The following is a 23,530-nucleotide window of genomic DNA, read 5'->3' as shown; positions in this document are numbered from 1 at the left end:
TCTCCCTTTCCCCTTTGGTAACCATAAGTTTGTTTTCTATGTCTGTGAGTCTGTTTCTGTTTTGTAAATAAATTCATTTGTGTCATATTTTACATTCCACATATAAGTAATATCATATGGTATTTATCTTTCTTTTTCTGACATTTCTTTTAGTATGATAATTTCTAGGTTCACCCATGTTGTGGCAAATGGCATTATTTCATTCTTTTGTATGGCTGAGTAGTATTCCATTGTGTATATATACCACATCTTCTTTATCCATTCATCTGTTGATGGACATTTAGGCTGCTTCCATGACTTAGCTATTGTAAATAGTGCTGCTATGAACATTGGGGTACATGTGTCGTGTTGAACTATAGGTTTTTCCAGATATATGCTCAGAATGGGATTGCAGGATCATGTGGTAACTCTGTTTTTAGTTTTTTATGGAAGCTTCATACCATTCTCCATAGTGGCTGCACCAATTTACATTCCCATCAGCAATGTAGGAGGGTTCCCTTTTCTTCATATCCTCTCCGGCATTAGTTATTTGTAGACTTTTTAAATGATGGCCATTCTGACCAGTATGAGGTGGTACTTCATTGTAGTTTTGATTTGCATTTCTCTAATAATTAGTGATGTTGAGCATCTTTTCGTGTGCCTATTGGCCATCTGAATGTCTTCTTTGGAGAAATGTCTATTTAGTCTCGGGGCAGAAAGCTTTTTAATCTCCCATGGGAACAGACACATTTGTGGAAGTCCAGTTCAGGATTTTATCAGATGGCAGGAATTACTTTCTCTCCAAGTGATACTAGCATAAAGTGACCCTTCATAGAGTCATAGAGCTTTCCAGGGCATTCTGCCCAGGATGAATGATGCCCAAGAGCATCTAATTCCATTGTAGCTTCCCTCCAGGTCTCTCAACAGCGAGGAAGACAAATTCTTTATCTCAGGGCCAGCTTCATGGTTGTGCCTTGTATAATTCCACAGGGCCCAGTTTTATTTTTTTGAATTTTTGAATTTAATTTAATTTATTTTTTTATACAGCAGGTTCTTATTAGTTATCCATTTTATACATATTATTGTATATATGTCAATCCCAATCTCCCAATTCATCCCACCACCACCCCTCCCCCCTCCACTTTCCCCGCTTGGTGTCCATACATTTGTTCTCTACATCTGTGTCTCTATTTCTGCCCTGCAAACCAGTTCATATGTACCATTTTTCTAGGTTCCACATATATGTGTTAATATACAATATTTGTTTTTTTCTTTCTGACTTACTTCACTCTGTATGACAGTCTCTAGATCTATCCACATCTCTACAAATAACCCAATTTCGTTCCTTTTTATGGCTGAGTAATAGTCCATTGTATATATGTACCACATCTTCTTTATCCATTCGTCTGTTGTTGGGCATTTAGGTTGCTTCCATGACCTGGCTGCAATGAACATTGGGGTGCATGTGTCTTTTTGAATTATGGTTTTCTCTGAGTATATGCCCAGTAGTGGAATTGCTGAGGCATATGGTAATTCTACTTTTAGTTTTTAAGGAACCTCCATACTGTTCTCCATAGGGTATGTATCAATATACATTCCCACCAACAGTGCAAGAGGGTTCCCTTTTCTCCACACCCTCTCCAGCACTTGTTGTTTGTAGATTTTCTGATGATGCCCATTCTGACTGGTATGAGGTGATACCTCATTGTAGTTTTGATTTGCATTTCTCTAATAATTAGTGATGTTGAGCAGCTTTTCATGTGCTTCTTGGCCATCTGTATGTCTTCTTTGGAGAAATGTCTATTTAGGTCTTCTACCCAATTTTTGATTGGGTTGTTTTTTTTTCATATTGAGCTGCATGAGCTGTTTATATATTTTGGAGATAAATCCTTTGTCCGTTGATCCATTTGCAAAAATTTTCTCCCATTCTGAAGGTTGTCTTTTCGTCGTTTGTATTTTTCTTTGCTGTGCAAAACCTTTTAAGTTACATTAGATCCCATTTGTTTATTTTTGTTTTTATTTCCATTACTCTAGGAGGTGGGTCAAAAACGATCTTGCTGTGATTTATATCATAGAGTGTTCTGCCTATGTTTTCCTCTAAGACTTTTATAGTGTCCAGTCTTACATTTAGCTCTCTTATCCATTTTGAGTTTATTTTTGTTTATGGTGTTAGGGAGTGTTCTAATTTCATTCTTCTACATGTAGCTGGCCAGTTTTCCCAGCACTACTTATTGAAGAGACTGTCTTTTCTCCATTGTATATCCTTGCCTCCTTTGTCATAGATTAGTTGACCATAGATGTGTGGGTTTATCTCTGAGCTTTCTATCTTGTTCCATTGATCTGTTTCTGTTTTTGTGCCAGTACCATATTGTCTTGATTACTGTAGCTTTGTAGTATAGTCTGAAGTCAGGGAGTCTGATTCCTCCAGCTCCGTTTTTTTCCCTCAAGACTGCTTTGGCTATTCGGGGTCTTTTGTGTTTCCATACAAATTGTGAAATTTTTTGTTCTAGTTCTGTAAAAAATGCCAGTGGTAATTTGATAAGGATTGCATTGAATCTGCAGATTGCTTTGGGTAGTATAGTCATTTTCATAATATTGATTCTTCCAATCCAAGAACATGGTATATCTCTCCATCTGTTGGTATCATCTTTAATTTCTTTCATCAGTATCTTATAGTTTTCTGCATACATGTCTTTTGTCTCCCTAGTATTTTATTCTTTTTGTTACAGTGGTAAATGGGAGTGTTTCCTTAATTTCTCTTTCAGATTTTTCATAATTAGTGTATAGTAATGCAAGAGAGTTCTGTGCATTAATTTTGTATCCTACTTTAGCAAATTCATTGATTAGCTCTTATAGTTTTCTGGTGGCATTTTTAGGATTCTCTATGTGTAGTATCACGTCATCTGCAAACAGTGACAGTTTTACTTCTTCTTTTCCAATTTGAATTCCTTTTATTTCTTTTTCTTCTCTGATTGCCATGGCTAGGACTTACAAAACTATGTTGAATAATTGTGGTGAGAATGGACATCCTTTTCTTGTTCCTGATCTTAGAGGAAATGGTTTCAGTTTCTAACCATTGAGAATGAAGTTTGCTGCGGTTTTGTCATATATGGCATTTATTATGTTGAGGTAGGTTCCCTCTTTGCTCACTTTCTGGAGAGTTTTTATCATAAATGGGTGTTGAATTTTGTCAAAAGCTTTTTCTGCATCTATTGAGATGATCATATGGTTTTTATTATTCAATTTGTTCATATGGTGTATCACATTGATTGATTTGCATATATTGAAGAATCCTTGCCTCCCTGGGATAAACCCCATTTGATCATGATGTATGATCCTTTTAATGTGCTGTTGGATTCTGTTTGCTGGTATTTTGTTGAGGATTTTTGTATCTATATTCATCAGTGATATTGGTCTGCCATTTTCTTTTTGTGTAGTATCTTTGTCTGGTTTTGGTATCAGGGTGATGGTGACCTCATAGAATGAGTTTGGGAGTGTTCCTTCCTCTGCAATTTTTTGGAAGGGTTTGAGAAGGATGGGTGTTAGCTCTTCTCTAAATGTTTGATAGAATTCACCTGTGAAGCCATCTGGTCCTAGACTTTTGTTTGTTGGAAGGTTTTTAATCACAGTTTCAATTTCATTACTTGTGATTGGTCTGTTCATGTTTTCTATTTCTTTCTGGTTTAGTCTTGGAAGGTTATACCTTTCTAAGAATTTGTCCATTTCTTCCAGGTTGTCCATTTTATTGGCATAAAGTTGCTTGTAGTAGCCTCTTAGGATGCTTTGTATTTCAGCGGTGTCTGTTGTAAGTTCTTTTTTCATTTCTAATTTTTTTGATTTGAACCCTCTCCCTCTTTTTCTTTATGAGCCTGGCTAATGGTTTATAAATTTTGGTTATCTTCTCAAAGAACCAGCTTTTAGTTTTATTGATCTTTGCTATTGTTTTCTTTGTTTCTATTTCATTTATTTCTGCTCTGAACTTTATGATTTCTTCCCTTCTACTAACTTTGGGTTTTGTTTGTTCTTCTTACTCTAGTTCCTTTAGGTGTAAGGTTAAATTGTTTAATAGAGATTTTTCTTGTTTCTTGAGGTAGGCTTGTATTGCTATTAACTTCCCTCATAGAACTGCTTTTGCTGTTTTGGATCATTGTGTTTTCGTTGTAATTTGTCTCTAGGTATTTCTTTTATTTCCTCTTTGATTTCTGCAGTGATCTCTTGATTATTTAGTAAAGTATTGTTTAGCCTCATGTATTTGTGTATTTTACGTTTTATCCCCTGTAATTGATTTCTAATCTCATAGCATTGTGGTCAGAAAAGATGCTTGATATGATTTCAATTATCTTAAATTTACTGAGGCTTGATTTGTGACGCAGGATGTGATGTATCCTGGAGAATGTTCCGTGTACACTTGAGAAGAAAGTGTAATGTGCTGTTTTTGGATGGAATGTCCTATAAATATCAATTAAATCTATCTGGTCTATTGTGTTATTTAAAGTTTGTGTTTCCTTATTAATTTTCTGTTTGGATGATCTGTCCATTGATGTAAGTGTGGTGTTAAAGTCCCCCACTATTTTTGTGTTACTGTTGATTTCTTCTTTTATAGCTGTTAGCAGTTGCCTTATGTATTGAGGTGCTCCTATGTTGGGTGCACATATATTTATAATTCTTATATCATCTTCTTGGATTGATCCCTTGAACATTATATTGTGTCCTTCCCTGTCTCTTGTAACATTCTTTATTTTAAAGTCTATTTTATCTGATGTGAGTATTGCTACTCCAGCCTTCTTTTGATTTCCATTTGCATGGAATATCTTTTTCCATCCCCTCACTCTCAGTCTGTAGTGTCCCTAGGTCTGAAGTGGGTCTCTTGTAGACAGCATATATATGGGTCCTGTTTTTTTTATCCATTCAGAGGATCTGTGTCTTTTGGTTGGAGCATTTAATCCATTCATGTTTAAGGTAATTATTGATATGTATGTTCCTATTACCATTTTCTTAATTGCTTTGGGTTTGTTTTTGTAGGTCCTTTTCTTCTCTTGTGTTTCCCACTTAGAGAAGTTCCTTTAGCATTTGTTGTAGAGCTGGTTTGGTGGTGCTGTATTCTCTTAGCTTTTGCTGGTCTATAAAGCTTTTGATTTCTCCATTGAATCTGAATGAGATCCTTGCCGGGTAGAGTAATCTTGGTTGTCATTTCTTCCCTTTTATCACTTTAAATATATCATTCCACTCCCTTCTGTTTTGTAGAGTTTCTGCTGAGAAATCAGCTGTTAACCTTATAGGATTCCCTTGTATGTTATTTTTCGTTTTTCCCTTGTTGCTTTCAATAATTTTTCTTTGTCTTTAATTTTTGCCAATTTGATTACTATGTGTCTCGGTGTGTCTCTCCTTGGGTTTATTCTGCCTGAGACTCTCTGTGCTTCCTTGACTTGGGTGGCTATTTCCTTTCCCATGTTAAGGAAGTTTTCGACTATAATCTCTTCAAATATTTTCTCGGTTCCTCTCTCTCTCTCTTCTCCTTCTGGGACCCTTATAATGCAAATGTTGTTGTGTTTAATGTTGCCCCTGAGGTCTCTTAGGCTGTTTTCATTTCTTTTCATTCTTTTTTCTTTATTCTGTTCCACAGCAGTGATTTCCACCTTTCTGTCTTCCAGGTCACTTATCTGTTCTTCTGCCTCAGTTACTCTGCTTCTGATTTCTTGTAGTGTATTTTTCATTTCAGCTATTTTATTGTTCATTTCTGTTTGTTTGTTCTTTAATTCTTCTAGGTGTTTGTTCTTTAATTCTTGTAGGTCTTTGTTAAACATTTCCTGCATCTTTTCGATCTTTGCCTCTATTCTTTCCGAGGTCCTGGATCATCTTCACTATCATCATTCTGAATTATTTTTCTGGAAGGTTGCCTATCACCACTTCATTTAGTTGTCTTTTGGGGGTTTTGTCTTGTTCCTTCATCTGGTACATAGCCCTCTGCCTTTTCATCTTGTCTATCTTTCTCTGAATTTCGTTTTTATTCCATAGGCTGCAGGATTGTAGTTTTTCTTGCTTCTGCTGTCTGCCCTCTGGCAGATGGTGCTACCTAAGAGGTTTGTGCACCTTTCCTGATGGGAGGGACTGGTGGTGGGTAGAGCTGGATGTTGCTATGGGAGCAGAGCTCAGTAAAACTTTAATCTGCTTGTCTGCTCATACGTGGGGCTGGGTTCCCTCCCTGTTGTTTGCTTGTCCTGAGGTGACCCAACACTGGAGCCTAGATGGCTCTTTGGTGGGGCTAATGGCGGACTCTGGGAGAGCCCACACCAAGGAGTACTTCCAGAACTTCTGCTGCCAGTGTCCTTGTCCCCACAGTGAGCCACAGCCACCCCCACCTCTGTAGGAGACCCTCCAACACTAGCAGGTAGGTCTGGTTCAGACACTATGGGGTCAGTGCTCCTCCCCCTGGGTCCTGATGTGCACAGTACTTTGTGTGTACCCTCCAAAAGTGGAGTCTCTGTTTCCCCCAGTCCTGTCGAAGTCCTGCAATCAAATACCACTAGACTTCAAAGTCTGATTCTCTAGGAATTCCTCCTCCCACTGCCAGACCCCCAGGTTGGGAAGCCTGCTGTGGGCCTCAGAACCTTCACTCCCATGATTGGACTTCCATGGTATAAGTGTTCTCCAGTTTGTGAGTCACCTACCCAGCAGTTATGGGATTTGATTTTATTGTGATTGCGCCCCTCCTACCATCTCATTGTGGCTTCTCCTTTGTCTTTGGTGAGTTCCAGTGTCTTCCTGTCGATGATTGTCCAGCAGTTATTTGTGATTCTGGTGCCCTAGCAAGAGGGAGTGAGCACACGTCATTCTACTTTGCCATCTTGAACCAATCTCCAGGGCCCACTTTTAGATGAGAGGGCCTCATTCTTGGTTTAATGCTCTACTGTCACTGTTGTGGAAGTCCCAGCAATTTGTAAACAAGAGACCCCACATTTTCATTTTGCTCTTGGCCATACAAATCATGTAGCTGGTTCTGCCTCTATGCTCTAGGGTCACTCAAGTGTAACATGAGTGAGAAAATAAAATCAAGGACCCGTTTCATCACCTTTCTCCAAGTTTATGTATCCAGAAGAGCACCTAATGAAACTGCTGCACTGTTGTGGACTCTCCCGTTACAGAGCACAGGCTCTGGGCAGGCAGCCTCAGTGGCCATGGCTCACGGGATTAGCCACTCCATGGCATGTGGCATCTTCCTGGACCGGGGCACAAACTCGTGTCCCCTGCATTGGCAGGCGGACTCTCAACCACTGCGCCATCAGGGAAGCCCTTAACCTCCTTTAAGAGGAGGTTCTCAGAGGTCTCTTTTCCCCTTCTAGAACCATTTCCATACTGATTTAGAACCTCTAGTTAAAAGAATGTTCAGGTCTTTGCAACATGTGGTACTCTTGTCCTTTGAAAAGAAGCATTTTCTACACCTCCTTGGTTTATTTTGTTTTATGGTACTTAAATAGCACAACCTCAATTTCATGGGTGCTTTTTACATACAGTCCAGTATGTCTTATTTTTTTAAGTAAAAACTAAGAAACTTTCTTATTGGCTGTTGGGCCCAAATACTGAACCCAGCAGCAATGGTTGTAAATATTCATTCCTGAGTTTTCTTAATCTTCATAGGTGCAGCTAAGCACAGGTAAGGAGTACACACTGCAGCATTTATCTACTCCCCTTGGGTGGGAATGGGTGTGAGTGGGTTGGCTTTGTAGGTTGACCCAGGAGAGAGAAGAAGCGTCATGGGTGGACCTAGTCCCTAAGGAAGCCTTCGACTTTTACTGTGCTTCCACCCTGGCCACCTAAGCTAGATAGTTGAACAGTTTCATAGAAATGATTAATCAGGAGGCAGACTCGGTGAGAATGGGAATAAAAGGATGTGACTCCTCTCAGGTACCGGAGAAACACCTGTAGACGGTGCCTGGGGAGTGCCTCCATGATTGCAAAAGACAGTGTCTTCTGCTGAGCAGAGAGCATGCTTAGTGGGCTGACAGCCTTACATGTCTGATGACATTAATTACAGGGTATTATGGGCCAGGTTTCTGTAAGTTGGGTGGAGGTGGAGGCCACTGGCAATGTACACAATGCCCAGGGAGAAACATGTGAGTGGGAGGAAGAAAAAGAATTTCTCTGGGGCTGTTGCAAGGCTGATGCTGGTGAAAGATGCTTATCTTTCTTGAGCATTAAAGCAGCATCTGCCAGTATTTTCCGCTACTGAGCAGCACGTCTCTGATACTCATGAGCCATGGGGAATGCTGGTAAAGGTAAAAGTGTGGTAAATTTTAATATTGTGTTTTCCTACTAGTTGCTTTTGGTGTGCACATGGATGTGTGTATTTGTGTAAAACTGACTGAAAGGTGTTAGATTACAGCCTATTGGTTTTTTTATTGTGTTGGCAAATTTTCAGCGTTAACTGAGACATGAAGGCTTCGTTTTACCTTCTTATTTCTTAACCCTTCTGTCTCAAATCTAAGGTGCTTGATCTACTCAGATCAAAGATGATGAGTGACTAGGAAAGGAGAATTGGTTTGAAACAGTCAAAGGTTAGTTCACCATTTCTAGAGTAATCTTTAGTGTGAAAGAGCAAGAACTTTTCATTCATATTGACCTAGTTTGGCTCTACTGTGTATGTGTGATATTGTGCAAATAACTCAATCTTTCTGAACTTTGGTTTCCTTGTTTGTGAAATGGGGTTAATAATACCAGCTTCCTAGAGTGGTAAGGATTTAATGAAACAATGTTAGCAGAGAGCCTAGTGCAGTATCTGTCTCCCGGTAGAAACTCAATAATAGTTAGTTACCTTTAGTTTATCAACTCTTCCTCTAACCCTCCTTTCCTAGCATTGGAGTCATGGCCTGCCGTTCTCAACTCCCAAAGTCATAGTGTTTCCACAGCCTGCTTATTGTAGGTTGTGGCTGATTGAGACAAAGCTAAGACTAGCCTAATTCTAATGATTCTATTGACATTTCTTTTCATTTTATGTTAGGATCTAGCATTGTAGTTAGATAGGCAGAGTAGATGTGTGAAGGAATGTGTCTTAAATGCTGAATTCTACTTCACTTGATTTGTGACATTTTCCCCTTTTGGGATCTATAGGAATCTGGCAGCTAAAGCATAGGTCCTGGTATCTACTCTTTCCATCCATCCATCTAGCCATTCATCCATCCATCTGTTCATTCATTTATCTATCCAACACTTAGGTACCAAACCACTATGTGCCAAGCACAGTTCTAAGAGCCAGAGATTAAACAGTAAAGAAAAACGAAAAAAATCCTGCATTCATGGAGCTTTTATTCTAGTGAGGGGCGATGCAATCAACAGAATAAGTCAGTAAAGTCTGTAGTATTTTAGATGGGGAATTATTATGGGGAAAGTAAAGCAAGAAAAGGGGATGGGGTGTTGAGGCACTTTGGGGTTTTCAATAGGGTGATTACGGAAGGCCTCAATGAGAGAGTTTTTGAGCAAAGGCTTAGAGGAGATAAGGGGGAAGAGCATTTCAAACAGGAGAATCAGCAATTGCAAAGGCTGGAAGGTGGAGATAAGTCTGGTGTGCAAGGAGAAACAGGGAGGCCAGTGTGGCTGGTGGAGGAGAGGATGAGGAGAGGACGAGGAGAGGAGGCCAGAGGAATGACAGGAGCTAAATCACGTAGGGCTATGAAGGCTTTTGTGAATACTTGGGCCCAACCTACATTTCAATAGAATAACACTGGCTCCTATGTTGAGAACCATCTGAAAGGGCAAAGGTGGAAGCAGAGTCCAGTTAGACCACTGTAATAACCCAGACCTGTACCAGAGTGGTCACAGGGGAGGGGGTGAGGAGTGGACAGGGCCTGGGCATATTTTGGAGGTAGAGCCAACAGGATTTTCAAATGGATTAGTTGTGAGAAGTGAGAGAAAGAGTGGAATCAAGGAAGACTCTACATTTTGGAAGGTGAGTAACCGGAAAGATGAAGTGGTCATTGAGTGAGGAAAACTAGAGCAGATCTGTTCAGGGATGTTAAGAGATCTGTTTTGGAAGGTTTTGGATTTGAGGTGTATATTAGACATCTGAGTGAAGATGCTGAGTTGGAAGCTGGATATAGGAGTCTAGAGTGAAGGTGGGAAGGCTGGGCTAAAGATAAAAATCTTGGAGTGGTGGACACGTGACATAATATTTAACGCCATGAGCAGAATGTGATCCCCCAGTACTGAGGGGATATAGAAAAGAAAAGAGATAAAAACAGACCTAGAACGTTCTAATTTTATGGAGCTGCGAAATTAGGAGAAAGCAGAAAAGAAGGAGGGACCAGTGAAGAGGAAAATCAAGGGAAGAATATTTTCCAGCAGGGAGGCACTGATAGCTCTGTGAATTTCTGCTAGTGGCTCAAGTAAGTTGAGGACAGAATAAGCTAGTGGGTGTCTTTTGTGACCTTGACAAAAGAGCTAGAATCAGGTAGGACCTGTAAAGAAGGGACAGATTGAAGTGGGGAAAGGTGAAGTTAGAGACTATTAAATTGCTGCCAATCTTCCTCCAAATCCAGAAGAACCAAACCCCTCAACTTCCCATTTTTCTCATTCATCTTTAGTATTTATTTTTGTCACCTCTATCAATCTTCGTAAGCGACCTTAAATTCTTTTGGAATGGGCTGAAAAGCAAGCAAGATGGTGTGCTCCTCCCAAATAGGTTTGTCTCCCGCCTCTGTTGGGGTACAGGGCTTGTTATTACTTCCCTTCACGTCTGATGGTAGAAGTGTGGCCACCTGCCTGGTCCTGAGAGAGGGGGTGCCCCCAGGCTCAGCTGTGCACACTGCCTTACACAGGCCCTTCTAGGAGGATGCATCTGGGGCATGATCGTGGGGGGTACGTTGGAGCTTGTTCTCATTGCCTCTTGGTGAGGCCCCAGGAGTAACTGTGTTTTTGCACCTGTCTTGTTCCAGGCTCAGAGGAAGGCAAATAGAACTCTTGAATTGGGGATAAACTAGAGGGATTTCAGAGGAGAGAGAAGAGTGAGCGACATGATGGTGAAAGGAGGAAAGAAAATCGGTAATCGGTATACATGCAAAAGCTTCTCAGCTATGGCTGTCGCCCTTTAGTGCTATGAAGATTCCTGTAGGCCTACATTTCATAAGTGACTGTGGAATTTGGCAGGTGTTTCAGGGAGGCTCCTTTTCCAGGCCAGGGCCAGAGGATGACTCAGCTGGCTCGGACATAGTTGGCTTTTGTTGAGACACCAGGAGAGCTCTCCTGCAGGGTACTGGACACAATTCCCAGTAAACACGAGTGTATACTGACTCCTCCACTTCCCCCCTGCTGATTTGCTGAGGCTTCACCATTTTTGGCTTATGAAAACAAGAATGCTTTGGGAGCACAGAATATGATTTTGGGGTTTTCCTTTAGCACTGTGTTAGGATGCTCATAGATGCCAGACACAGGACAAATTGGTGGGGCCCCCTCTTTGCTGCCCCTGCTGGGTTCTGGAAAGTGATACTGTCTGCTCTGCTGTTTATGTGACCTTATACATTGGGCACCTACCAGCATGCCTTTTTTAAAAGTAGATTTAATTTTTAGAGGAATTTTAGGTTCACAGCAAAATTGAGCAGAAAGTCCAGTGAGTTCCCATACACCCCCGCCCTCCATACATGTACAGCTTTCCCGCTGCACAGAGGTGCAGTTTGACAAACCTACATTGACACATTATTATTGCTCAGAGTTGCTAGTTTATGTTGCAGTTCACTCTTGGTGGTGTACATTCTATGGGTTTTGGCAAACGTATAATGACATGTATCTACCATTATAGTATCATATGTAATAGTTTCACCGCCCTAAAAATCCTTGGTGCTCTGCCTGTTCAAACTTTCCACCTTTTTAACCCCTGGCAACCACTGATCCTGTTACTGTCTCCATGGTTTTGTCTTTTCTAGAATATCACATAATTGGAATCGTATAGTAAGTATCCTCTTCAGATTGGCTTCTTTCACTTAGTAATATGGATTTAAGTTTCTTCCACGGCTTTTTGTGGCCTAATAGCTCATTTCTTTTTATCACTGAATAATATTCCATTGTATGGATGTGTTACACTTAATTATCCATTCATCTACTGAAGGACATCTTGGTTGATTCCAAGTTTTGACAATTATGAGTAAAGCTATTCTAAACATTCATGTGTCGGTATTTGTGTGAACATGTTTTCAACTCCTTTGGGTAAATACCAAGGAGCATGATTGCTGGATCATATGGTGAAAGTATAATTAATTTTTGTGGATTTTTTTTCTTTTTTGGCCATGTTGTGTGGCATGCGGGATCTTAGTGCCCTGACTAGGGACCAAACCCGTGTCCCCTGCATTGGGAGCACGGAGTCTTAACCACTGGACAACCAGGGAAGTCCCAAGAGTATGATTCATTTTTAAAGAAGCTGCCAGATGGTCTTCCAAAGTATCTGTACCATAGTACTTTCCCCTCAGCAATGAATAGGAGTTCCTGTTGCTCCACATTGTCACCAGCATTTGGTATTGTCAGTGTTCCAGAGATTAACCATTCTAATAGGTGTGTAGTGGAATCTCACTGTTGTTTTAATTTACAATTCCCTAACGACATGATATTGAGCTTCTTTTCACATGCTTATTTGCCATCTGTATATCTTCTTTGGTGAGTGGTCTGTTCAGGTCTTTCGCCCACCCACGTTTAAATTTGGTGTTTGTTTTGTTTTCCTTTCTTTTTTATTGAGATAAAATTGACATATAACATTGTATTAGTTTAAGTTGTACAAGATGATGATGTATATATATCGATATATGTATATATTGAGAAATGATTACCACAATAAGGTTTGTTAACATGAATCATCACACTCTGTTACAATTTTTGTGTGTGTGTGTAATGAGAGCTTTTAAGATTCACTCTCTTAGCAACTTTCAAATACATGCTATAGTATTATTAACTATAGTCACCATGCAGAATATTACATCTCCAGGTCTTCTTTATCTTATAACTGGAAATTTGTACCTTTTGACCATCTTTACTTATTTTATCCCTCCTCTCCCACCAGCCTGTGGCAACCACCAATCTGTTCTCTGTATCTATGAATGTGGGGTTTTTTAGATTGCACATGTAATTGAAATCATACAGTATTTGTCTTTCTCTCTCTGACTTATGTCACTTAGTATAATGCCCTCAAGGTCCATCCATATTGTCGCAAATGGCAGGATTTCCTTCTTTTTTATGGTTAAATAATAATCCAGTGTGTGTGTGTGTGTGTGTGTGTGTGTGTGTGTGTGTATGTGTGTGTGTGTATCACATTTTCTTTATCCGTTCATCTGTCAGTTGACACTTAGGATGTTTCCACATCTTGGCTACAGTAAATAATACTGCAGTGAATGTGGGAGTGTATATATTATTTTGAGATAGTGATTTTGTTTCCTTTGGATAAATACCCAGAAGTGGAATTGCTGTATCATATGATAATCATAGCAGCTGTACCAATTTATATTTCCAAGAACAGTACACAAGAATTCCTGTACTTCACATCCTTGCTAATGCTTCTTATTTCTTGTCTTTTTGATAATAGCCATTCTAACAGTTGTAAGGTGTTATCTCATTACAGTTTTGATTTGCATTTTCCAGTGACTAATGATAATGAGCACCTTTTCATGTACCTGTTGGCCATTTGTATGTTTTCTTTGGAGAAATGCCTATTTCAGTTCCTCTGCCCATTTTTAAATTGGATTGCTCTTTTTTTGTTATTGAATTGTATAAGTTCTTTATATATTTTTGATGTTAACTCCTTTTCAGATATATGATTTGCATATATTTTCTCCCATTCCATAGGTTGCCTTTTTATTCTGTTGATGTTTTCATTTGCTGTACAGAAATTTTTTAGTTTAACGTAATTCCAGTTACTTTTGCATATTAACTTTGCATCTTAAAATCTTGCTATAAATGCTTATTACTTCCAGTTTTTGTTGATTCTTTTTGGATTTTCTACATAGATGATCATATCATCTGTGAACAAAGACAGTTTTGTTTCTTCCTCTGCAATGTATATTCTTTTATTTCCCTTTCTTATTTACTGTATTAGTTAAGATTTCCAGTACAGTGTTGAAAAGTAGAGGGAGTACCTTTGCCTTTTCCTGATCTTAGCAAGAGAACTTCTAGTTTCTCATTATCAAGTATGATGTTAGCTATAGATTTTGGTAAATAGTCTTTGTCTAGTTGAGGAAGTCACCTCTATTCCTAGTTTGCTGAGAGATTTTTTTGTTTTTTAACATGAATCGGTGTTGGACTTTGTCAAATGCTATTTCTGTATCTATTGATATGATTATGTGAATTTTCTTCTTTAGCCTATTGTTGTGATGGATCACATTAATTGATTTTCAAATATTGAGAGAGCTTGTCACACCTGGGATAAATCCCACTTGCTTGTGATGTATAATTATTTTTTATACATTGTTGGATTTGATTTGCTAATATTTTGCTGAGGAGTTTTGCATCTATGTTTATAAGATATATTGGTCTGTAATTTTTGTTTTCCTGCAATCTCTTTGTCACATTTTGATGTTAGGATACTGCTGGCCTCATAAAATAAGTTAGGAGTACTCCCTTTGCTTCTATCTCCTGGCAGAGATTATAGAGAATTGGTATGATTTCTTCCTTATATATTTCATAGAATTCATCAGTGAACCCATGTGGGCCTGGTGCTTTCTGTTTTGAAAGATGACTAATTTTCTGTTCAATTTCTTTAATAGATTTTGGGCTATTCAGATTGTCTATATCTTCTTATGTGAGTTTGGTAGATTGTGTCTTTCAAGGAATTGGTCCATTTCATCTAGGTTAATCTAGAATTTGTAGGTATAGAGTTGTTCATAGTGTTCCTTTATTATCCTTCTAATGTTCATGGGATCTGTAATGATGTCCCCTCTTTCATATCTGATATTAGTAATTTGTGTCTTCTCTCTTTTCTCCTTAGCCTGGCTAGAGGCTTATCAATTTTATTGATCTTTTCAAAACACAGGTTTTTGGTTTTGTTGATTTTCTGTATTGGTTTTCTGTTTTCAATTTTATTAATTTCTGTCCTAATTCTTATTATTTCTTTTCTTCTGCTTACTTTGGATTTAATTTGCTCTTTTATTTTTTCTAGTTTCCTAGGGTGGAAGCTTGGGTTATTCATTTTAGATCTTTCTTCTTTTTAAATATAAGCATTTAATGTTTTAAATTTCCCACTAAGCACTACTTTTGCTGCATCCCACAAATTTTCATAAGTTGTATTTTCACCGTCATTTCATTTTAATTTAATATTAAAGAATTCTTATGAGTTTTTTTTTCTTTGTCCCTTGTGTTATTTAGAAGAATGTTGTTTAATCTTCATGTATTTGGGAATTTTCCAATTATCTTTATCTTACTGATTTCTAGTTAAATTTCATTGTAGTTTGAGAGGATATATTGCATGATTTCTATTGTTTTAAATTTGTTAAGGTGTGTTTTATGGCCCCGAATGTGATCTATCTTGGTTACTGTTTCATTTGAGTTTGAGAAGAATGTTGTTGGAGGAAGTAGTTTATTGATGTCAATTATATTCAGTTGGTTGATGGTGCTGTTGAGTTCAACTATGTCCTTACTGATTTTTTGCCTGCTGAATCTGTCCATTTCAGGTAGAGGGTGTTAAAGTCTCCAAATGGATTCATCTATTTCTTTTTGCAGTTCTATCAGTTTTTGCTCATGTATTTTGATGCTCTGTTGTTAGGCGCATATTCATTAAACATGTTTATGTCTTCTTGGAGAATTGACCCCTTTATCATTATGCAATGCCCCTCCTTATTCCTGATAATTTTCCTTGCTCTGAAGTCTGCTATGTCTGAAATTAATATAACTACTCCTTCTCTCTCTCTCTCTCTCTCTTTTTTTGGCCACACCACGTGGCTTGCGGGATCTTAGCTCCCCGACCAGGGATCAAATTCTCCTGGTCTCTTTTGATTAATGTTAACATAATATGACTTTCTCCATCCTTTTACTTTTACTCTTTATGTACCTTTATATTTAAAGTGAGTTTCTTGTAGACAACATATAGTTGCATCTTTTTAAAATTTCTGATCTACTTTGACAATTTTATCTTTTAATTGATGTATTTTGATCATTGACATTTAAAGTGATTATTGATGTAGTCAGATTAATACCCACCATATTTGTTACTGTTTTCCATTCATTGCCCTTGTTCTCTGTTCCTATTTTTGTCTTTCTCTCTTTCTCTCCCTTTTGTGGTTTTACCTGTAATGCCTTTTTACATAACCACCTGTATTCCTCCTCCCACTCCGCCCCCGTGGCACACACACTCCAAAGGAACCTCCAACTCTGTGCAACTTGATGTGAGCTGTTGCAGGGCCTATGGTTCTAGTTTTTTCCCTGCATCCATTGGAGAAGCAAGCAGACACAGGCTGACAACCTGGCTTCATCCTTTTGGATAACTGCAGCTTCTGCCTTCATCATTCTCTGTCTCTAAGAGAGTGGGAGCAGAGTATATCATCACTAAGAAAAATCTCTCATGTTTCCTGTCTTGTTCTAAGAGGTGGAGGGATAAGTGGCAGTAAAAAAATTAAGGTCTACATGGTGGCACTGACAGGCTGGGACGTGAAGCAACTTTTGCAGTATCAGGGTGTGATTCACATCAAGGAGATTTCCTGATTCTTCTTTGGCCCATGGTGGATGATGAGTGGGTGAACATTTTATTAGCTTTCAGGATGGAAGATATTTGTTTTCCAGTCATTTCCAAATGTCGAAGAACACCTTTAGAAGCTGGGGGTAAAGTTTAGAGAGTGGAACTCTGTGAAGGGTTTGGATGTCTTTTAACTTGGGACTTAGAAGAGCTTAAATTTCTCTGTCATGTGCTTAGTTCTCTACTGGCAATATTAGGCAGATGGAGTACAGGTGACATCTGCAGCTCTGGCTGAGGTAGGGTGTGGAGGGATTAGCTTTAGTTTCCTCTTTGTGGTATCAGCCCCACCCTGGCATGATTTATTTGGATCTCAGATGTTAGCTGCTTCTTCTTCTCAATGGCACACTATTTTTTTTATTTATTTATTTATTTATTTATTTATTTATTTATTTATTTATTTATTTATTTATTTATATTTTCGGCGTTAGCTGCTTCTTCTTCTCAATGGCACACTATTTTATTTATTTATTTATTTATTTATTTATTTATTTATTTATATTTTCGGCGTTAGCTGCTTCTTGGCTAGAGCTGTTAGAATACCACGCTCACTTCAGCACGTACACACAGACCCTTGGGGCTATTGACTCCATATCACTTTGTGCCAGCTGTGTCTGGCCTTCTCCTGCCCACCGAGGCCACAGCAAGGTGCTGCCAGCCAGAGCCACTCTGATAGGCAGGACTGGTCTAGCACCTGTTCAGAGTGACCAGAACCTCCTTGCCACATTTAGCTCCTGCCTTGCTCCTGTACCCTGGCTCCAGGATACCCCTAAGTCCATTTACCATGACTATGAAGAGTATTTCTGACCAGCTTAGTGATGTGGGGAGAGGTGTTTGTTGTTGATTGTTTCTGGTTGTTCGGAGTTCAATAGAAGCCATGCTTTCCTAACACCTCTAGTCCTCTCTCGGGTAGCATTGTGGTTCTCTGGTTATATACCTGCCCAGCAATGTTCAACCTTGTGTTCAGACCTACCCTTGAAAAGACAAAGGCAGAGAGTTCCCTGGTGGCCTAGTGGTTAGGATTCCGGGCTTTCACTGCTGTGGCCCGGGTTCAACCCCTGGTGGGGGAACTGAGATCCTTCAGGCTGCGCAGTGCAGCCCTCCGCGCCGCCCCACAAAAAAAAGGCAAACAGTGGCAGGTGAGTACATGTTGGGCTTGGAGATATTGCGCCCAGCTCCCTGACAATCATGCCCTCTTCCCCCTCACTTTTCAACTTGTCCATGAGGCTATAATGATGGTATGCATGAGAAATTCCATGAGATTTTTGATTCCTAAGAACTAATCTCTCCCTGGGCCATACCGTGCTAAGAGGGGAGGGAGTGGGTGCCAGGCAGTGGGTGGTTGTAGGGCTGACTCTGGCCCCTGACCTGCCCCTCAGGATCAGGAAATATGGGCTATTTGGCGGATAAAGTGTCACTTGCCTTGATTTGTTTGTTTTTCAGGAGTGTGCCTTTGCTGAGAACCTGGGCCTTACTCCTACGGGTTACTGTTATTTAGTTATTTTTAATGGTACAACACCCTAGCGTTCCATCTTCCAACTGAATTCACAGAAACACTCACACAAATAGGATGATCTTGGTCTGTACGTTTGACAGCTTGAAATTCTTGTTCTAGCTACTGTCGTGTCTTCAACCCTCTACCCACTTGGCCCTGTCAAAATGAAATAGTTTTTAAACATCTTAAGTCTCCAGTGTTGCTCATTCATCTCACATAGTCTAACTCAATGCTTCTCAACATTTATCATGCCACACTACACCTAGAACATGACACCATGTAGGTGAAAGTGCTCATTCCTAGGCAACAGGACAGAGGAGGTCTGGCTTCCATAGGCTTTGGCCCCTCTTACACTCACCTGGCTGTTCCTGGGCCTGAGTGCATTTATATTTTCCTCTGGCACAACTGTACCCACCAGGGGCACACAAGCATGCTGCATCAAAGGTTAGAGGCTCTGGCCCAAGACCTAGTATAGACCACAGTCTCAGTGTAGTCAACATCTATAAACATCTTTCAAGGTATCCTCAGAGGGTGAACATCCTTGCCCAGGGTGTTGTCAGTTAGGGAGAACTAAGTTCCTGTGGTCCTGCCCTTTGCTCAGTGCAGTTTGCCACCATCTGCCCTTCTGGGAGGTAGATGGATACCAACACTGCCTGTCCCCTGTCCCTTCCAGGTCAGCGAGCCTGTGCTCCTTGGCTCTGTGGCCACATTCTGATGCTTAGCATACTTCCTCCTACACTACATTTTTAAGTATTTCACAATTTCCACGTATTCATTCCTGCCCCCCTGGGAGCTAACATGGAGGCTCGTCCCAGCTTTGCTACATCTTCTGCACAGCTTAGAACATTGCTTCTTATGAAATGGTTGAAGGCATCCCAGGGTGCTCTGCTGGTGCTGTCTGCTCCTGTCACTGTGACCCATATCCTGACAACTGGTCTGATGGGATGTGGATATTGCAAGAACACACTAGTTCTCTTTTAGTTCTTTGGACTATGTGGTACCAGGTATTTCTTCTTACACTCAAACAGGGCTATAAGCATGCTCATCAATCCATCCATTCATTTATTTACTTATTTAACAAGCCATTCAATAAATGCTGGGCAATGAGGATATAAAGATAAGAGACAGTTCTTGCTTTCCAGAAGCTCACAGTCCAGTGAGGGAGACCCTAGATGTGTAATGATGGTATACACGAAAAACTCCGTGAGAGTGCCTTGGGAACACAGAAAAGGGGACCCTCACACTTGGAAAGTGGGTCAGGGAGATTCCTTGGCCGAGGTGAGATGATGGCTGAGTTGAGTTTTTTTTCTATCTCTTTCTTCCTCCTTTTTTCTTGAATTGAGTCATGCAGGATATGTGTTATTGGTTGAAGGAAAAAGGGCTCCAGGCAGCAGAAAAACTGTACAGAGCTAAGGAGGCATGTTAGAGAGCTTGGCATATCTGGGGAACTTTAAATGCCACCATTTTGCTTGGTCATAGAGTTTAATGGAAGGCAGCAATGGGATAAGAATCCCTCTAAAATACATCTGGAGGAGGAAGTGGACACTCCCACGTTAGCCTGCAATGGTCAGACTATACTTTTGAAATGAGAATGTCTGTGAGATTCAAAATAATATCTTATAGGAACCCTGGGAGGTCTCACCTGGAGGGGAGAGAGGTTAGACAACAGTGTGGCCTGACTAGACTTGTTAGGTATGGCTTCTGTGAGTGAGACAGCACAGTTGGGTAAGGGAGATTAGTTCTGAATCTTGCTTCTTTCACTCAAATGAGAAGATGATGTTGGGACAGTTATAAGACATCTCCAAACCAATGTCCTCATTTATAAAGACTGTTCTGATAATACCTATCTCACCAAGGTTATGGTATGATATGAGAATTAAATTACGTAATTTATTGATACATGAAAGAAGTTAACGTAGTAAATACCCAAAAAGGTTCGTTTCTCTTCCCTTTCTTTTCCTCTCTCCTTTTTCTCCATCTTTCTGCCCTTCCCACCCTCCCTTTTTCATGAATTGATTTTTTATTAAGTAAGGAGTACACGTCAAGCATCCTGCAAGGATCAGTACTGTCCATTACAGCAGCCACTAGTCACACGTGGTTACAGAACACTTGGCATGTGGCTGGTCCCAACTGAGATGTGCTGTGAGTGTGAAATACAGAAGTTGAAGACTTAGTACAAAGAAGGGAATGTAAGCTATCTCATTAATAATTTTTTCTATAGATCATATGTTTAAATGATAACATTTTGGATATATGTGGTTACATAAAAATGTTATTAAAATTAATTTCACCAGTTTCTTCTTACTTTTAAAAATGGGGCTAGAGGAAATTTAAAATTACATATGTGGCTTACATTTTATTTCTATGGGAGAGCACTGTGTGGGCTTTTGGGGACTCAATGGTGAAAAGAAAAACTGACTTTGCAGTACTTATAGTCTAGTGGGGGAAAGTAGAAAACTGCCACCGACAACAAAAACAATAAAAGGAAATAAAAACGAAATGGATAAACAACAAATAAAACATTTCACATTGTAATAAATACGGTGAAGAAAAGTTTCTATGCAAGGAAAACTGAAGGACCTAATTTAGATTGGTCACGGAGGCCTCTCTGAGGGAGAGATGTTTGTGCTGGGCCTCCAGGGAGGCCTTCCTACAAGGCATTTCCAGGCAAAGATGGGAACACGGCACTCCAGCTAGAGGAGACAGACTGCCAGTCAGTATTTACTGAGTCTACCAACCCCCCAGCATGTGGTCGGCAATGGGGAAAAACTGCGGGGCTGCCAGACACAGGGTGACTCTGTGACTCCTTTGAGCTTGTGGTCTGGAAAGGAGACAGAAGAGGCAGGTACCTCAGTGTACAGGGCTGGGACAACTACCAGCTCTGGTAGTGTCTTTCCTCCTCTCTCTCCCAGCCACAGACCATTGTGGACCACAGTCTTGGCTATGCAGGTCCGTAGGCCCGGTCAGTTCTTCCTTCTTGGTGGGGAACACTCACATTCGGCTCTTTTTCCCTGTTCACACTGCCCTGTCCTGACTCAGACTCATCTCAGAAATGAGTGTCTGCAATAACCTCTTTTTTTTTTTTATATTGGTGAATTTTATTGTATGTAAGTTATACCTCAATAAACCTGGTTGTTAAAGATTTATATTATTCTTAAATACAAATTAAAACCACAGTGAGATACATTCCCCATGAGAATAGGTAAAATTAAAATAACTTAAAAACCAATTAGTTTACCATCATGGTTGGTGGCTACATTACTCCACTGTTCTTTTTTTTTTTTTTTTTTAATTTAACATCTTTATTGGAGTATAACTGTTTTACAATGGTGTGTTAATTTCTGCTTTACAACAAAGTGAGTCAGTTATACATATACATATGTCCCCATATCTCTTCCCTCTTGCGTCTCCCTCCCTCCCACCCTCCCTATCCCACCCCTCTAGGTGGTCACAAAGCACCAAGCTGATCTCCCTGTGCTATGCGGCTGCTTCCCACTAGCTATCCACTCTACATTTGGTAGTGTATATATGTCCATGCCACTCTCTCACTTCGTCACAGCTTACCCTTCCCCCTCCGCATATCCTCAAGTCCATGCTCTAGTAAGTCTGTGTTTTATTCCCATCCTACCACTAATCTCTTCATGACATTTTTTTTTCTTAGATTCCATATATATGTGTTAGCATACGGTATTTGTTTTTCTCCTTCTGACTTACTTCACTCTGTATGACAGATTCCAGGTCTATCCACCTCATTACAAATAACTCAGTTTCATTTCTTTTTATGGCTGAGTAATATTCCATTGTATATATGTGCCACATCTTCTTTATCCATTCATCTGTTGATGGACACTTAGGTTGCTTCCATGTCCTGGCTATTGTAAATAGAGCTGCAATGAACATTTTGGTACATGACTCTTTTTGAAAGATGGTTTTCTCAGGGTATATGCCCAGTAGTGGGATTGCTGGGTCGTATGGTAGTTCTATTTGTAGTTTTTTAAGGAACCTCCATACTGTTCTCCATAGTGGCTGTATCAATTTACATTCTCACCAGCAGTGCAAGAGGGTTCCCTTTTCTCCACACCCTCTCCAGCATTTATCGTTTGTAGATTTTTTTATGATGGCCATTCTGACCAGTGTGAGATGATATCTCATTGTAGTTTTGATTTGCATTTCTCTAATGATTAATGATGTTGAGCATTCTTTCATGTGTTTGTTGGCAATCTGTATATCTTCTTTGGAGAAATGTCTATTTAAGTCTTCTGCCCATTTTTGGATTAGGTTGTTTGTTTTTTTGTTATTGAGCTGCATGTGTTGCTTAAAAATATGGAACGCTTCACGAATTTGCATGTCATCCTTGCGCAGGGGCCATGCTAATCTTCTCTGTATCGTTCCAATTTTAGTATATGCGCTGCCGAAGCGAGCACTGCAATAACCTCTTAACCAGTTTCCTTGCCTCCAGCCTCTTGACTTAATATCTTTAATATCTTCTGTGCATTGGTGCCAAATTAATCTTCCTGAAATACTATTTACTATGCAACTTCCTTGCTTCAAAGCTTTAACTAGCTTCCTGATACTGGCAGAGGAGCAGCGTGCCCAGAGCTGCGGCACCTCTCTCTCACTTTTCACCCTTTACCTTTCCTTCCCTGGGTAATGACAGTTCCCAGAGAAGCAGGGCCCACAGCAGGAAGGGCAGCCTCTTCAGATGGTCTGGAGTAAATTTTGAAGCCTCACCTCTGGCCATCGTCCATAATTCCACTCCTGCCTCACCTCGCCCTCTGGGCCAGGCATGCTGGAGTCCTCTTTGTCCTTCACACACTGAGTTTCATTGTCTCTGTGGAAGGGCAGGAGCATATCAGTAAGAGCATGGGTTCCAGAGTCAGCCAGACCAGGTTCAAATCCCAGCTCTGTCATTTAACTTGCTGTGAGAAACCTTTCAATAAGCTATTAATCTTTTCTAAGCCTTACTTTCCTCCTATTAATACCAGGAAACTAACAGTAATTTGTACCCCATTTGAAGCCATGGATGTGCTGATTAACAGTGATGTCTCCTTTCATCCTGTATCCCTAGTGCCAGTTAGCAGCCTCTTTTCACCTGGTCATGGGCTGTGGTCTGACTTCTCCGCAGCTGTGATGTGGGCTGGAAACACTGGATGGGGACAGTGAATAGTGATGTCAAGAAGATGGATGGACCTCAAGAGACCATCCAGTGTGGGACCCCTGAGGCCCCCCATTGTGTCCAAGTAGGTCCAGAGGAGTTAGTCAAAAGCATATATATATATATATATGCTTTGGGGGGTATTATCCACACAAGGAATCACTCACTGAACAGAGACTTCACCTTCCTTTTCATTTATCTCTTTGGAAGATGT

The 23,530-nt window shown here is 40.1% G+C and overlaps 1 protein-coding gene and 1 non-coding gene across 4 annotated transcripts in view; one reads left to right on the top strand and one right to left on the bottom strand.

Annotated features, from left to right (window-relative positions):
* The window catches only part of TMEM45A (transmembrane protein 45A), a 92,361-nt gene that overhangs the window by 17,757 nt on the left and 51,074 nt on the right, over positions 1-23,530 (top strand). The window lies entirely within an intron of this gene.
* On the bottom strand, positions 22,479-22,585 carry LOC131757900 (U6 spliceosomal RNA). The gene has a single exon (XR_009336048.1). It is a non-coding gene; the product is annotated as a U6 spliceosomal RNA (small nuclear RNA).

Source organism: Kogia breviceps, chromosome 5 (genome assembly GCF_026419965.1).
Source record: "Kogia breviceps isolate mKogBre1 chromosome 5, mKogBre1 haplotype 1, whole genome shotgun sequence".
Classification (NCBI taxonomy): Eukaryota; Metazoa; Chordata; class Mammalia; order Artiodactyla; family Physeteridae; genus Kogia; species Kogia breviceps.
Note: the sequence above shows the minus strand (reverse complement) of the source record. Positions and strands in the feature narration are given on the sequence as shown.